This window comes from Strix aluco, chromosome 28 (assembly GCF_031877795.1).
Source record: "Strix aluco isolate bStrAlu1 chromosome 28, bStrAlu1.hap1, whole genome shotgun sequence".
Lineage (NCBI taxonomy): Eukaryota > Metazoa > Chordata > Aves > Strigiformes > Strigidae > Strix > Strix aluco.
Genome location: NC_133958.1, coordinates 5,143,771 through 5,154,827, shown reverse-complemented (window position 1 = coordinate 5,154,827; position 11,057 = coordinate 5,143,771).

Sequence of the window (11,057 nt, the reverse complement as noted above, 5' to 3'; positions counted from 1 at the left end):
CTGCCGAGGAGTGGGGGAGGAATTGCACCACACCCCCCGCAGATGTGCACAGACACACACACGCACATCTGTACACACACGCATCCAGCGGGGGTGGGGGGGAGGAATTATTTATTCCCATCTCAGGCTCCGCAGACGGCCCAGCCCTGGCAGCAGCACCTTGCTCAGCCGTTCCCAGCACCCACCCCCCCCCATCGGGGCTGGGGGTCATCACCCCCCGCTGCTCCCCAACCCTGGCGAGCGGGCAGGGGCCTCGTTGCAGAGGCACGGTGCAGCTCTCCCGACCCCCTCCTCCTCCTCCCCCCAGCCCTCTCACCCCTCTCCCTGTCCCTGATTTGGGGTCAGGACCCTACAAGTGCCAGAGCGGGGGGGTCCTGGCCCCAGACCTGCGAAGGTCGTGAGCAGCAAGGGAAGGGGGGGTGATGCTCCGCTGTGTTCGCCTCGATGTGATGAAGGCCCTCGGGAGCAGGAGGGGATTTTGGGGGGGGGGGGGGGGGGGCAGCCCCTCTTTGTTCAGCCCCGTGTGCTCTGCACTGCGGGGTCGGGGGGGGGCCCGGTTCACCAAGCCAGAGCAAGGGGCTTCAAGAAACCAGCTGGCACATCGCCTTGGCAAACGGCAGGATCAGGCTGCTGAGTAAAGATTCAGACAGAAGGAAAGGGGGGGCACAACAAACAACAGATCAGAGCAATGCGCATTAGTGAGGCTTCCCGTTTAACGCCATCCTTCCCCGTCCTATTCTTTTCCTGCTCTTTGCTCTCCCCGGCTTGCCTTCTCTTTTTTTTTTTAAAAAAAAAAACCCACAACACATAGACTCTGACTTAGCAGGATGTTCCTGTGCTTTCACAGAGCCTCGGCGGAGACAGCGGGGAAAAGTAGTGTCCTTAGCTGCCCGGCATCGCTTTAATTCTGTCAGGGCTCGCAGTGGCTTGTTGCGCTGGGTGTTACACTTGTCTTCCTGCAGGAAGATTACCCAAAAGTGCCAGTCCTGACGCAGAGAAGCCGCCGTTCTCTCTCCCCTTTGTGCCTGTGCTGATCCCCGAGACGCGATCCCAGCGGCGGGAGCAACAAGAGCTGCTTCAGCCCATCGCCAGGCACCTCGGCCTCTTCCTCAGGAAGGCAAATCCCGGCTTTAATACCCACTTTAATGCCATCTCGGAGCTGAGCGGAGGGAAAGGATTTCCTCGGCCAGAAGAGGGAACTGCTCTCCTCTCTTCTCTCCGCTCTTCATCCTCACCACTGTCTCCCTCTCCTGCCTTCCCAGGCTCAAGGCTGAGCTGTGTCAGAGAGGAAGGATTGCTCAGCCCCCACCGAAGGGACATCTGAGGACTTTTGTCCCCACAGCTGCTCCCAGGAGGGGGAGGCACAGCTTCAAACCTCGATTTTCCCTGCATTTTGTTTCCTTAACGTGCACAGAGGCCATGGGAGACCCTCAGGGCCCCCCTCCCTGCCCCAGGGGCTGCTGCTGCGTTTAGCAGAGGCAGCTTTGGGCTTCCCAGCCCACTTTGGCCCCAGGACGGGGGTCTCCCCGCCTGCTCCCACCCATGATGTCCAGTCAGCCCCATCCCAAATCCTCCAGGACTCTGCATGTCCCATCCCTTCCTTGTCCCTCATCCTCTGGGCGAGCACCCGGCCAGTGCCAGGGACCATGGGATCTAACGGGGAAGCACCCGCCTCTAATTAACTGAGCTAACGCAGCACATTTATTAGCACGGCCACAGCAGCCACCTGACAGAGGCCCCGGGCAGGGGCCACGAGCATCCCATCCCATGGGATTAATCCCAGCAGTGCTCCCACTGCAGACATCGACTGTGGCACCTCCCCGCTCCGGCGTTATCAGGAGCAGCCAGCTACCCGGCCTCTCATTTAGAATTTATTCCAGGGGAATTTATCGCCTGTGTCACTGGGAGCTCCTTAAATCAGGGGCTCGGCACGGGAAGCATCACGCTGACCAGCCTCCGCGCTCAGCCCGCGGTTTGGGGTTTTTTAGGAGAAGAGGAGATGGGTGGGATGGCGGAGGCGGCTCTTCCACCGGCAGCTTTGTGGGGGCACGTGTGAGGTTTTCCCTTCTGCAGCCCCGGCAGCACAAAGAGGGCTCTGTCCGGAGCAAAGCTGTGCGGCCGCTGATGAGCTGCTGGTCTTGGTTGGAGGGAGAAGGGAGGGAGGAGGGTGGGAGGAAGAGGTCTGTGGGACCAAGGGACACCTGCAAGGGACCATCGTGCCAGGGAAGAGGAGGGAGCATCAATACAACCCTGCGAATATTTATGCTTGGGGGAGAAAAATAAAAAATAAAAAAACCCACAACAAACCCAACAACTTTATTATGCCACAGCGCTGGGCAAATTCAGACCCTTTGTGAAATGACAACGCTAATCGCCAAAGCCGATTACAGACACCCAGCGGCCGGGCGGGCGCCGGCTGCCTGCGCTGCTGCCAGTTGCTTCGTGCTGCCTTCAGCGGGGCCGGGCACGTTTGGGGTGGGGGGGGGCGGGTGGCAGACGTGGGTTGCTGCTCCTCTCCCCAAATTGTCCTCCACTTCCAGAGGATCCCACTCCCGGCAGCTCCAGCATCCCCTCGGCAGCGGTGAGGAGGAGACGACTCCGTGGGGCCGGGACAACTCTCCTCCAGCTTTGTTTCTGCACAGAAATTGATAAATGCGACCGGAGGATTTGTCCCCTCCTTCCATTTAAGTCCCATTAATATGAGTTGGATTTGCTTACCCTCCTGACTTTAGACTTTAATTCTGCAAAGTGTTATCACATTAATGGGAGTCAAGGTTGTTAAAGTGACGGATTATGCATTAACAGTGTAATCCATGGGGGGCAGGACCAGCCTCAGAGCTCTCCCCAACACGGGTTGTCTTCTCCTAGTCCTGACAGCTACGAGAAGAGCATTTGCACCTCCCCAGGCAGCGAGAGGGTGACCCAAGGTCTGTGGTTTTGTGCTGGTTTTCTGCCCTCGGCGGGTGCGCAGGCAGGGCAGGAGGCAGGGAGGGGGACGCTAGCCGAGGGGACGAGGGCACAGCCCTGCCTGGGTGTCTGGGGCTTGCGGGGCTGCTGTTCCCCCCCCCCACCGCGCTGGTACCCCAGGTCTGCTCTCCAAGAGATGCTGTATTTCAGGGATTAGCAGCAATCCGGGTCCCCCCACCTCTGGGGGCCCACAGGGTCCCCCGGGGGTCCCAGGAATGGCTGGAAGGCAGCACCTCCCCTCTGCTCCCTGTCCTGGGGGGTCCTGCAGCCCAGAGGCAGGGTGGGCCCAGCACATCATCTCCCCAAGCTGCAGCTCACTTTGCAGAGCCCAGTTTGGGGCTGCAAGTTCCCAGGTTGGGGCTTTACCTTCCCAAGCAGTGTGGCAACTAAATTCCCTGCAGTGCTCGCCCCGCGGGGTGCCCACAACCCCCAGCCCACGCTTGGCAGCTCCCGTAGCACTCACTGGAGGGTTTGACACCGGGGCTGTGAGTGATGGGAGCCAGGCCCCGGGCTGAAGTGCCCCGTAACTCAGCCGTGCTGCGAGAGGCACTAAGTTACGGCAGGGCGGCCGCACAGGTACCGCTGGCACATAACTTTCCGGGATTCGCAGGCGTGCTCCGTTTGTTTAGTGCCTTTTAGCTCCAAGGCCCCGGGATTTTGCCCATTTGTTTCCCCGCTGCCTTGCAGTTGGGTCTCTATTTTATATTATTTTTTAACCAGAGGAGAAGAAACTCCCACGAGGGGCTGCCCGAGCCCTGGCTGGGTCACTGCGGGTGCGTTTGCTGCGTGCACGGATAATTTGCTCGTGCAAAAACCCCGGGCGTAGCACAGGGCGCCGGCGGGGAAAGGCTGCATTGCTCCTCACTGCGCAAAGCTGCAGCTGGCTGCATGCTTGCTGCTGCGGGGGAAGCCCTGCAGCCCCATCCTCCTTCAAACGCTGCGTCTGACCAGGATTTTCCTCTTCAGGGTGCCCTCCAAGAGCTGATCTCCGGGGCCTGAATCCCACTGATGCCGTCAGGGCTCCCCCTGGCACAGAGAGTCACATTTTTGCTCCCTCCGGGTGTCTTCTCGGGGATCACATTTGCAGGGCTGCTGACAGCAGCCAGCTCATAGCCACCGGCTACAGGAGTCGTTACAACACCCCGACACTGATGGACCCCGACAGCTACATGCAAAACAGAGGCTATTTTTTCCCTCGCTGCTGTTTTCTGAACTGATTCTCACTCTTTAACCTCTGCTGGGGAAACCAGCCCCTTCCCCTCCCTCCTTCCCCACCCACTGATGTCCTGGGGCCCAGGGGGGGAGGAAGCGGTACCCTGCAGAGGCACTGAACAAAAAGGAGCCCAGCCAACACCCAATCTCACTTTGACCCCTCTGAACAAACACAGAGCTGGTTGTCAGGTCCCAAACCTGCCAGCCCACAGAGCAGCACCGGCCTGCTGAGCCAGCAGCTCCTCCTCTACCCCGTCCTCGAGTCGTTTTGCAGCTCTCGCTAACGAGAGCGCCTCGGTGACAGCCGTCAGCCCTATCGATCCCGTTCCCCAGCTCTGTCCTGCCAGAGAGAAAGCGATAGTTCAGGGAGGACATGATTCTCCCTGCTAATTGAATGCTCTGGCACGGGGCCCCATCCGGCACGCCGACGGCGCCGATCGATGCCATGAGCTGCCGTGCAGGCAGCGGATCTGCCTGTGCACCCCACGCCGGGCACGCAGGTCCTGCTCTGCCAGGGATTTCCAAGCCGTGGTGTTATCCCTAAAATCCAACCTTGGCATTGAGGAGGGAGGGGTGGCAGCGTGTTTGGGGACAGGGGACAAGTCCCACCAGGGCTTGAGGGTGTCCCAGGGTCAGGGACTGGAAGGTGCCGCCAGTGGGGCTGCGTTATCACACCCCATGGTCTGCTCAGGGGATGCTGCGGCCGTTCCACTCCTCTCAATGAGTTTTTTCAGAGTTTGCAGCAACCTAACTGGGGCCAGGCGATTCAGCTGGTGGCTCTCGGAGGGGACCATCAGCTCAGCCAGCTCCGTTCGGGATGCGCGGAGCCGAGCTGTCAGGTCTCATGCTCACACACTCGTCAGCCTCCGCAGCCCCAAATTACAGCTGACATTTAAATAAAACCCCACGGCACCTGAGCGAGACGCCGAGCTGAAAGGGAAGCGGTTGGGGATTTTCTTGCGAAGGAACATATTTGTTTTACTCCGCTCTCTCCTTAGTGTCTCCCAGCCCTGGAGACCCACAGGGTGGATTTGCCGGGCACATCAGCCCCAGGGCACCCCGGATTTTAGCCGGGGACCTTCATGGGACGGAGCGACAGACCCCTCCGTGTGCGAGCAGCTCCTGGTGCCCATCAGACGAAGGGCGCAGGGATGGAGGCAAAGGCAGGAGAAAAGGGACTTTTCAGATGCTCTGGGAATGGCGTGGGGAAAAGCAGGGTAATGAGGGCTGGTTCCAGTGTCACGCACTCAGCCCTAATCAGGCAATGAAGCAAATCGAGTTTCACTAAAAGCTCAGGAGCCCAGGCTGGGCGGCCCCCTCCCGCCCCCGCGCTCCCCGGTCTGGGGGAATGAGATTTCCATCCACTCCCGGGACATTAAGTGAGTAATTGCCGTGGTCTGCGCTGGGGCAGGGAGCGCTGGCGTGGATACGGCGGCCTTGGCTGCTGCTTCCCGTGCCTTCGCTGCTCGGGCGGATTAGCAGGACTGGGGCCCACGTCAGGAAACAGAATTAAATTCCTGTAGATCGGCGCACTCGCCGTGCAGGCAGCGCAGGCAGCAGCGGTGGGCTCCGGAGGGGGTCCCGGCTGCAGGCAGGAATCCGTGTGTCCGTGGGGGATGTGGGGAGCTGCTGCCGGGCTGGGCTCGGCCTCGGTGCATGGCGCAGGGTGCTGGGAGGTGTCACATCCCCCCCACAGCCCCTGTGCCCCCCGAGGGACCCTCTCTGTGCATCCTCCTCCAACAACGCCAAAGCTTCGAGGCAAGAAGCGGGAGAGGAGTGGGGAGTGCTGCTGGCTTCTGCCAGAGGAGGGTCCAGCGCACAGCGGCTGGGCTGGCAAAGGAGCCTTGAGCCCAGGTTTGGCCACTGAAACCCCCCCCGTGTAGCTGCTGATAACCACAACAGCGGCGAGAGCAGGGGAGCAGGGTGGCTGGGGCAGGGTGCTCTGGGCCAAGAGCCAGCTGAATTTTTAGGAATGCCAGCTCTTCCCTGTCCCCTCTCCCCATTTCTGGGGACAGAACAGCACAAGTGATGCTCAGGGCATCTCTGCCAGCATAATCCCAGAAGCTGGTGTCATTTAACAAGGTATTCTTCAATCTTCACTCCCAAACACGCCCTTTTCTAAAGCAGCTTCGTCTACTCCTCCCTCTGCCCAAAATGAACCTCTGCAAGGTTCAGCTGGGTACTGGGAGCTTGAAATAGCAGCTGTGTGGCTTTATTAACTGTTAGGATAATTTAAATCTTGGGAAAGAAGCAGAGATGGGGATAAAAGCAACTGAAGGGATGGCAAGGAGGAAACGAGAGACGCGGCACACGGGATGTCTTCCTTTGTCTGCGGTACGAGGGAGGGCAGGGGAGCTGAAATGGTTTGATCAAGGTGGGGGGAAGAGGTAACAGAGGGAAAAATCAAAGCAGCGGGTGGAAAGGGCAATGAAATCTCAGCAAGCCCACTGCCGTCACCGGATATTTCTAACTGCCGGCACAACGCAACTCTGCTGCGATTCCTGCGGCAGGAAAGGAGAAATTGCTCCATTAGGAACGTCGTGGCGGTGGTGAGGGGAGGCGGGGGGTGTTGGGGTTTTCTTCAGGAGAAGCTTTACCTCCTCTCTGCCCCGAGGTGTTCCCCTCATCACAGCGAAGCAGTTAGGGTGGGACACAGGGTCCTTTGCTGCCGGTGCGGGGGGACGGGGAGGGATGGGTTGGCATCCTCCAGAGAGTGGTCCCTGGGTGCCAGGCGAGGGTCCCCCTCCCACGCCGTGTCTGCCAGCGTCTGGCAGCCCTCCCACCTCCCCGGCAGCCTGGCACCGGGTGGCAAAAGCTGCCTCAGCTGTCAGGCTGGGAAGGTAGTGAAGAAACCCCACACGTTTTGTAAAACAGGCCGGGGGAGAGACGAGAGAGCTCGGATGGGCGTCTGCTGCGGGAAAGGCTGCGGCAGAGGGTGCAACCCCGGCGTTAGACGTCGGGACAGACCCTGGGGAAACATCACAGGAGATGTCCAAAGCCATTCCCTGCTCTGCTGTCATGACTTGCCCCTCGGGTCCCCGGCAATGCCCCCAAGTCCCCTGATTATTTTTATTGTCTCTCCCTTCCCCTCCGAGCCCTGCCTGCTGTGTCAGCAGGCGTATTTATAGCACCGCTCTCCTCCCAGACTGGTGTCAGGAGCATCCTTGCCCGGGCTGATCACTACCTGTCACTCCAGGCTTTTTCACGCTGGCCAAGGCACTTGCAGCCACTTTTCTCCTCAGCTAGTTTTTGCTCCTTGTGGGCACGATGTTTGATATGCAAACACCTTCCCCATGTCTTCGGGCAGCTCTGGGGTGACAGGCAGCCCCAGGGGACATTGCCAAGGGGTTGTCCATGCCCTGGGGGGCTGAGGCAGGGGTAGGGGTGAGTGTCCGTGCTCCCCAGGGCAGTGACCCTGAGCATGGGTCCAGCCAGCTGCCTCCCCCTCTCCCTGCCTGGGATTTACCGCTTTCATTTTCCTCGGCATTGGGAGCTGAGCTTAATTATGGATATTTTTATGTGCATTAATAACATTTGCAGCGCCGCAAGCCAGGAAAGTGGGATGAGGGAAATGAGGACCTCTGCTCCGGGTGGGAGCTGGGGGGCTGCCGGGGCAAGGCAGCAGAGCTCTCTTTTCTTGAAATACTCTTAGTGCTGGATGCTGCCCGGGCCACCACACCTTGGGTTGTGGCTCTCCAGATCTTGGGGGTGTGAGTGGCATTTAAAGAAGGAGATCCCTTCCTAAACGCCGGCAGGAGAGATGTGTGCTGGCCCCAGGGAGCACCGGGGGCTATTGCTGGTCCTTCCTCTGTGGGACAAATCCCTGGTGCTGCCGCTCAGCTGCTGGGAGCTGCTTCTCCTGCCCCTCAGGGTTCCTCTAAAGGATGGTGGCAGGGGAAAATAATCCCCATGCAATCCCTGCGGAGACCCAGCACAGCAAGGGAGAGCTTGGCCCAAGCGCAGAGTTGCTCTGGCTGCAGGATCCCCCCCTGGGGAAGAGTCCGAGGCGCCCACCCCCATCTCCATCCGAGATCCCGTCACAGAGGCGCTGGGAAGGGGATTCCTTTTGGAGAAGGCCCTGGAGAAATGTTTCCTATTTAAGCAGAGCAATGCCTCTGCGCCCCAGAGCTCCTGTGCGCAGGCACCGACGCAGGCAGCGTTTGCAAACCAGACCAAGTACACGTTTCACTGTCATTTACTCCTTGGTTCCTCTGAGGAACGTCAAGGAGGATAAGAGGGTGCAAAGAACAATGATAATACTCCAAATAATCCAAACCCTCTCTGAGAAGTAGATCCTGCAAGCTCAAAGCGAGCCTTCCCTTGGGAAAGCCTTTTCAAGCACCATAAAAAAAACCAACAAACCTCTCTTTTCCAGGAACCCCCCTACCTCTCTGCAAAAGGAAAGCATGCATTTTTTATTTATAAGCCAAATAATAATAACAAAATAGTAATAAGATGTGAAGGCAGGGAAACGCAGCCACCTCCGGCTGAGCATCGCTGTCTGCCCCGGCAGATGCGCTGAGGAGAGCGGAGCCTTCGCGCTCGGCGTGGGGAGCACTGGGGAGGGGGGGCAGAGGCAAACTCGATGTTGCAAGGACAAGAGGGAATGGCCTCAAGCTGCGCCAGGGCAGGGTCAGACTGGCTCTTAGGAAGGATTTCTGTCCAGAAGGGGCTGTTGGGTGTTGGAATGGGCTGCCCAGGGCAGGGGGGGAGTCCCCATCCCTGGAGGGGTTGAAGAGTCGGGTTGACCCAGCGCTGAGGGATCTGGTGGAGTTGGGAACGGTCGGTGTGAGGTTCATGGTTGGACTGGAGGAGCTTCAAGGGCTTTTCCAACCGAGATGATTCTGGGATTCTGTGAAAGCAGAGCTTATTAAAAGCACGTCCAGCAGCGCCAGCACCTGTGTGCAGAGGGCTTGGCCACCTCTGCTGAGTGGACAGGATTAGCCTGGGGTTTGGTTTTTTTTTTGGGTTGCTTCAGTGGAAGCCCTGCAGCACACCTGGCTCGGGGGGGGCTCACCCCGCTCCTGAGCTAAACAGGAGGAATCCCGCGGGCTGCCATGAGCCCCAGCTGCACAGGGATGCAGAGCGAGGGGAGTTGGCCACCCGCCACCCAGCAGCAAACCGCTGCGGCTCCCAGGACCTGGTGAACAGGGTTTGTGTTTCATGGGCTCACACAAACCAGCAAGCCCACCCCGGGGGGGGGGGGGGGTATAAGATTTTAGTGGGGGCAAATCAGCTTAGCAACGCTTAGCACCTTGCTGGGCTGGTCCCCAGGCACCAACCCACGTTTCCGAGTGGACCAAATCCTCCTGCCCCGTGCCTGAACCTGGCACCGAGCAGCAAACCCACCTCCATCACCCAACGACCAAGTCAGTGGGAGGGTCAGTCCCATTAAACCCTCGGTGGGGAGGGAGCACGGTGCTGCACACCCAGAGCCCCCCAAAACGCCTTTATCTCTGGGTGCAGAGAGCTTTGGTCCCGACAGCAGCTCCTTGGGACTTGCAGACCCCTCAGCATGGGCTCAGGAGCTGACTGAGCATCCCCAGGCTCAGCTCCGCATCCCGACCTCTCCCTGGAGGGCTGCAGAAACGTGTCCCCATGCATGTGCTGGAGGAAAGCTTTGGGCTCTGGCTCCTCGGAGAGGCTCCCGCATCCTTTTCTGCCTTGGGAAGGGGCAGGAGCAGCGTGCAGGAGGGCTGAAAGCAGGGAGAGAGGCTGAGAGTCTCCAGAGCCACAGCGCTGGGTATTTCAGGAGCCAGACATGGAGTTTGCCGGGATCAAACCAGCTCATCCAAGCGCTGATCTGCCCCTGCTCCTCGGGGAGGCACAGGGATGCCCTCCCGCGATGGCATCTCCATCCTGCTGCCGGAGCACCGCTGCCCTCGCTGCCTGCACCCCCCTCCCCAGCCCCGTGGGGACACCAGGGTGGGTTTGATTAGAAAAGCCAGGGATGGCTTAATTGAGCTTCCCAAGGCTGCTGCAGGCACAAATTGGATGTGCCCAGCTCCAAAACCAGGCCGTTCCCCAGCTCCTCCTGCGCATACTGAATCTTCATTTAGGCAGCCGCTCCTGCCAATTAACTCAGGGCCTCTCGTTAGCAGCCTGGCATTGACTGGCCTGCCAGGGCTCCCACCGGAGCTGCCGTGGCTGAAACAAGCCTGAAGCAGATTTGTCTCCTTTGGCTCCAAGCGGTGCCAAGGGGCTTCAGCTGGGGAGGACCAGCAGCTCCCCTCTCCCATCCTCTCTGTGCTTCAGCCTCTTCTGCTGTCCCCTTGGTTCGCCCTTGGTCCTCCTCACATGGGTGTCTGACCCTCCTGCCTACCCCAAAAACCGTTGCAATAGGCCGGTTGGGAGCAACCCTCTTTGCAGCAGGGTCACCTCCCCTCCCTGCAGCCCAGCTCCTGCTCAGCTCCAGGACTTTGGTGCCCAAACCCTCCTGTTTGGCCTGAAATTGAAGCCCCAGCATCCTCTGGAGCGAGCTGTGGGAGCCTGCACCTCGGGCACGGGCTGGCACCTTTTTGGAGGGTGGCTCTGCAGCTCTGAGGAGGTGGGTGCCTGGGCAAATCCTGCTGATCCTCTGCAAACAGGTTGTTCCACAAAGGAGCTCTGGTGCTTAGCGGGTAGGTAATGTACTCCGGGAAAGGCTGCGCTGATGGGCTGGGAGCAGCGAGGTTCTCTTCCCAGGCTGCTGCGTTTCCGGGCTCTGTTTCTGGAGAGCTGCAAAGACAGAGACGAGCACCCGCGTAGCCACGAAGAGCCAAGGCTGGCAGCCAAAAAGCTCTTTTTCCCCTGTGCAGAGCCAGGGCCAGGCTGGTGCTGCCCTGCCAGCCCCTGCCAGCATCCAGGACACACCAAATGCCAACCCAGCCTCCACTTCA